The sequence below is a fragment of the Ranitomeya imitator genome, chromosome 6, assembly GCF_032444005.1.
Source record: "Ranitomeya imitator isolate aRanImi1 chromosome 6, aRanImi1.pri, whole genome shotgun sequence".
NCBI lineage: Eukaryota > Metazoa > Chordata > Amphibia > Anura > Dendrobatidae > Ranitomeya > Ranitomeya imitator.
In genome coordinates, this window is record NC_091287.1 from 1554105 (window position 1) to 1560630 (window position 6526).

At 45.1% G+C, this 6526-nt stretch overlaps 1 pseudogene; it reads left to right on the forward strand.

The window, feature by feature from the left end:
* Positions 1–2105: 2105 nt before the first annotated feature.
* Positions 2106–4556, forward strand: LOC138641570 (uncharacterized; annotated as a pseudogene).
* Positions 4557–6526: the final 1970 nt, after the last annotated feature.

Here is a 6526-nt window from a genome sequence, read left to right on the forward strand (position 1 = left end):
CAGCTTCATCTATCTGCTTTAGAAGTAGACTTTCCATGGTTTCTGTTATATTTGGGGGTTTGTAACAGACCCCAATGAGAATTTTGTTACCATTTTTCCCTCCATGAATTTCGACCCATATGGACTCGACATCCTCATTCTCTTTGCTAATATCCTCCCTTAAAGTGGACTTTAGACAAGACTTTACATAGAGACAAACCCCTCCTCCTCTCCGATTTTTACGATCCTTTCGAAACAGACTGTAACCCTGTAAGTTAACTGCCCAGTCATAGCTTTCATCTAACCATGTCTCGGTTATTCCCACTATGTCAAAGTTACCTGTAGATATTTCTGCTTCTAGTTCTTCCATCTTGTTTGTCAGGCTTCTGGCGTTTGCGAGCATGCATTTTAGAGGATTTTGTTTTGTTCCAATCTTCTCCCTGTGGATTGTTTAGGAAATGTTCTTACCTCCTTTCCAAGTATGTTGTCTTGGGTCTTCTTTGGCGCCCCTCATATCCTTCATTAGTATATTTTCTGGCTTCATGCTCAAGTCTAATGTTTTTCTTCCCGTCCCCTCTTCTTCTAGTTTAACGCCCTCCTGATGAGTGTAGCGAGTCTTATATTGTATGAAGGACTATGGGGTGCATTTTACTATGGGAAGTGAATTGTACTACATGGATGATTATGGCAGTGCATTATACTATATGGAGCACTATGAGGAGTGCAGTATACTATATGGAGGACTGAGCAATGTATTTTAATATATGGAGGACTATGAGGAGTGTATTAAACTATATGGAGGACTGAGGAGTGTATTATACTATATGGAGGCATGAGGAATGTATTATGCTATATGTAGGACTATGAGGAGTGTATTAAACTATATGGAGGACTGAGGAGTGTATTATACTATATGGAGGCCTGAGGAATATATTATACTATATGGAGCACTATGAGGAGTGTATTATACTATATGGAGGCCTGAGGAATGTATTATACTATATGGAGCACTATGAGGAGTGTATTATGCTATATGGAGGACTATGGGTAGTGTATAATACTATATGGAGGACTGAGGAGTGTATTTTAATATATGGAGGACTATTGGGAGTGTATTATACTATATGGAGGACTGACGAGTGTATCATACTGTTTGGAGGACAGAGGAGTCTATTTTAATATATGGAGGACTATTGGGAGTGTATTATACTATATGGAGGACTGACGAGTGTATCATACTGTTTGGAGGACAGAGGAGTCTATTTTAATATATGGAGCACTATTGGGAGTGTATTATACTATATTGAGGACCATGGGGAGTGTATTATACTATATGGAGGACTATAGGGCACATTATATTATATGGAGGACTATGGGGTGTATTATACTAAACAAGCAAAATGCTGCATGTTCATCGAGTGATTGTTTATGTGGGAACAGAAATCCTTGTTCTCAGCAGCACATCGCCGGTGTAAACTGTAGATATGCTCCTGATAACATGATACTGTATGGGCACAGATTGATCTAATAGTGATCGTTCTGTTCCCATCATTTTTTCTCAGTTGGTGTAAGGGTATGTGCACACGTTGCAGATTTGCCTGCGGATTTTTCTGCACTAAATCCGCAGTTCTTGGCAGAAAACGCAGGTGTGGTTTTGGTGCGTTTTTGGTGCGGTTTTAGTGTGTTTTTGGTACGGTTTTCATTGCGGTTTTTTCTGCAGATTGTCTGCGTTTTTGACATAAATAAAGCTTTTCAAACTTGACAAACTTCAGTAAGAAAAAAAAATGATGTAATTTCCTTGTCCAACCCCTTCTTATTTCATCCTCCATTTTGTGAAACATCACAATGAGTGGAAGTAACCTTGACAGCGCTCAGCAGAGCGCAGAGCGTAGCCACATCATGCCGCAGATACAGCTCCGCAGGCCGCACCCGATTCTTATGGTGGGGTTGCTGCTGCAAATATTGAATAATCATAGACAGCAGGTAAGCTACAGTGCATTTTTTTTGTTTTCTTTTAGTGCTAAACATATTCCGCAGCGCTTTACCGACATTTTTTTTTATTATTATTTTTCACAGTGTTGTGTTCTAAAAATATATATTTGTTTTTATTTTAGAGGCAGCAGCAGCAGAGAAGACGTGCACGAAAAAGACTCTGGGTGCACCTGCTTGTCGCCGAACGTGCACAAAAGGGCCACTTTTATGTCCTTTACAATGATTTGAGGAGCTAAGTTGAAATACATGAAAAGACAAATTAATGTTTTTCCACAAATATTATGATATGTTACGTAACCTTTTTTTTTCTTTTTATATTTTCAGATATCCAGAAAAATTCATATCATTCTGCCGTCTATCCATCCCGGCGTTCGACCGACTTCTGGCAATCCTGTCGCCCCATGTGACAATGCAAGATACAGTGATGAGGAAGGCGATCTCTGCTGAGGAAAGGCGGCTCATCACCTTGCGGTAAGTAACTCATTTTTGGGTTGAATGTCATTAGGGCTCTTTCACATGTTAGTGTGTCCGGTATGTGTGATGAAAGTTTTCACATGTCCCGGAGACACTGACAAACATAGACACAGTCATCTATGCACATGTCAGCGCGTTTTCGTCGGCCGTATCACTGTGGGCAAAACACGCGGACATGCCCTTTTTCCATTTGCATGTTTAACAAAGTGTCCTGCACACGTGCGCACGGAGAACACACATAAATGTCTTCTGTGTGACACGGATTGCCCTGGGGAAGAAGTGCTACAGGAAGCGCTGTTCCCTGGTGGCAGGTGATGAAGATGTTGTCATCATTCTTCCCTGCTCTGCAGGATTTCAGCGCCATCAGGGAAGAATGGGATTAGTCTTCATCACCTGCCGCCGCTAACTGCGGTTACTGTATTGCTTTTATCCCTGCTAGCCATCCGTGTGGGAAGGATTCAGCACATGGGCCGCACACACACATGGACATGGATATCTCTGGTACTGTGTTTTACGGTACCGGATATATCATGTTTAAAACACACCAGGAAACTGTAACCATTTTTGCGTGCTAGCAGATGTGCCCACTGTATTTTACGCCTGATCTACAGCATTCTATAATTAGGGCCCTGGGTCAGTGGAGATACATCATGCCCGTGCGTGGTTGCTATCGTGTAATGTTATCCCATCTTGCTGTGTCCAGGTTGTGCGCCTCCCTTCTTGCGATGCCACTCTTCTGCGCAGACGTACTTTCTGGTCCTGATGAGGATAGAGCTAAGTGCGCAGATGTGCATGCGCTGGGCCTCTCTCCTTTCCTTCGCTCACTGCAGGACTGACTTCTGCCCTCAACAGGCCGGATTAGTGCGATGAAGCAGGAGGGCGGCGTCATTGGCTAAACATTGGAGTGGATGGACACGGACCTGCAAGTCCCATCTGATATTTATATTTATTGATACCCTTTGTGTTGTGCCGGGTTGCTAAGGGCAGCATTATAGAATGCTTGAGATAAAACATGAATGGTGCTGGACGCATATTATAGCGCCCTTAACTGCTGACATGTTTCCTTATATTTTTGTGTGACATTTCTAATATTCATTTTTGTTTCTTTGCAGATTTTTGGCCACAGGAGAGAGATATACATCCCTGCACCTCCAATTTAGGGTTGGTAAATCCACCATCTCTAACATTGTGAGGTGCACATGTACCGTTATCTGGCAGAAGTTGCAGCCCATGGTGATGCCTTCCCCAACCGAGGAGACTTGGCTGCAGGTTGCAGCAGGCTTTCAGTCTGTGGCCAATTTCCTAAACTGCATAGGTGCAGTCGATGGAAAACATGTCAGGGTTCAGCAGCCCCCACGATCAGGATCACACTTCTTTAATTATAAGAAGTATTTTTCAGTGGTCCTGATGGCAGTGGCTGATGCCCATTACAAATTTGTTGCCATTGATGTTGGTGCCTGTGGTAGTACTAGGGATTTTCGGGTGTTGCGAATGTCACAGATTGGGATGCAAATTCTTCAAGATGGCGGAACGCTCCCAGCCCCAAGACCTTTGCCGGGTTCCACACATCCAGTGCCCTTTGTGATGGTATCGGATGAGGCGTTTCCCTTAACGACAACCCTGCTGCGCCCATACCCACAAAGGGGACTGAATGCCTGGCGAAGGATTTTTAATTATCGGCTGAGTCGTGCACGCAGATATGTGGAATGCACCTTTGGGATCATGACTAGTCAGTGGAGGATCTTTCACACTGCCATGTGTTGACACTGTGATTAAGGCTTGCTGTGTACTCCACAACTACGCTTGTGAGTACAACACTGACGGAGATGTGGAGCACCAACAGCCAGTATTTAATCCAGTGGTCAACGTGGGTCTGGGAAGGTCGTCCAACTCTGGTGTGCGTGTGAGAGAATCCTTCACTGACTACTTTAAGAGTCCAGAAGCTGCCGTGCACTGGCAATACTCCTGTGCTGGTGTTGGGCAGCCTGAAGACCAGAGAAGGATGGAAGAACATTGACCGACTGATGCCAAGATCTTTGACAAAAGCTAGAAGAAGTCAAGATCGATATTCAATTTTGTTTATTGTTCTTTTTTTGGGGGAACAAAAAAATTAATTCTTATTTCTGGTTAATAAAAAAAATTATTTGTTACTTTCATGTGGTTACTTTTCTATCTAATAAGTGTTCTTTGTAGAAAAATTTTAATGATTGATTCTTCTCCATCCCATAGTCCAGCGCCCATATATCCATCACACTACCTCCATCCCATAGTCCAGTGCCCATACACCCATCACACTACCTCCATCCCATAGTCCAGTGCCCATACACCCATCACACTACCTCCATCCCATAGTCCAGTGCCCATACACCCATCACACTACCTCCATCCCATAGTCCTGTGCCCATATACCCATCACACTATCTCCATCCCATAGTCCAGTGCCCATACACCCATCACACTATCTCCATCCCGTAGTCCTGTGCCCATATACCCATCACACTATCTCCATCCCATAGTCCAGTGCTCCTACACCCATCACACTATCTCCATCCCATAGTCCACTGCCCATACACCCATCACACTATCTCCATCCCATAGTCCTGTGCCCATACACCCATCACACTATCTCCATCCCATAGTCCAGTGCTCCTACACCCATCACACTATCTCCATCCCATAGTCCACTGCCCATACACCCATCACACTATCTCCATCCCATAGTCCTGTGCCCATACACCCATCACACTATCTCCATCCCATAGTCCTGTGCCCATATACTCATCACACTATCTCCATCCCATAGTCCAGTGCCCATATACCCATCACACTATCTCCATCCCATAGTCCAGTGCCCATATACCCATCACACTACCTCCATCCCATAGTCCAGTGCCCATATACCCATCACACTATCTCCATCCCATAGTCCTGTGCCCCTACACCCATCACACTATCTCCATCCCATAGTCCTGTGCCCATATACCCATCACATTATCTCCATCCCATAGTTCAGTGCCCATACACCCATCACACTATCTCCATCCCATAGTCCAGTGCCCCTACACCCATCACACTATCTCCATCCCATAGTCCAGTGCCCATACACCCATCACACTATCTCCATCCCGTAGTCCTGTGCCCATATACCCATCACACTATCTCCATCCCATAGTCCAGTGCTCCTACACCCATCACACTATCTCCATCCCATAGTCCACTGCCCATACACCCATCACACTATCTCCATCCCATAGTCCTGTGCCCATACACCCATCACACTATCTCCATCCCATAGTCCAGTGCTCCTACACCCATCACACTATCTCCATCCCATAGTCCAGTGCCCATATACCCATCACACTATCTCCATCCCATAGTCCAGTGCCCATACACCCATCACACTATCTCCATCCCGTAGTCCTGTGCCCATATACCCATCACACTATCTCCATCCCATAGTCCAGTGCTCCTACACCCATCACACTATCTCCATCCCATAGTCCACTGCCCATACACCCATCACACTATCTCCATCCCATAGTCCTGTGCCCATACACCCATCACACTATCTCCATCCCATAGTCCAGTGCTCCTACACCCATCACACTATCTCCATCCCATAGTCCACTGCCCATACACCCATCACACTATCTCCATCCCATAGTCCTGTGCCCATACACCCATCACACTATCTCCATCCCATAGTCCTGTGCCCATATACTCATCACACTATCTCCATCCCATAGTCCAGTGCCCATATACCCATCACACTATCTCCATCCCATAGTCCAGTGCCCATATACCCATCACACTACCTCCATCCCATAGTCCAGTGCCCATATACCCATCACACTATCTCCATCCCATAGTCCTGTGCCCCTACACCCATCACACTATCTCCATCCCATAGTCCTGTGCCCATATACCCATCACATTATCTCCATCCCATAGTTCAGTGCCCATACACCCATCACACTATCTCCATCCCATAGTCCAGTGCCCCTACACCCATCACACTATCTCCATCCCATAGTCCTGTGCCCATATACCCATCACATTATCTCCATCCCATAGTTCAGTG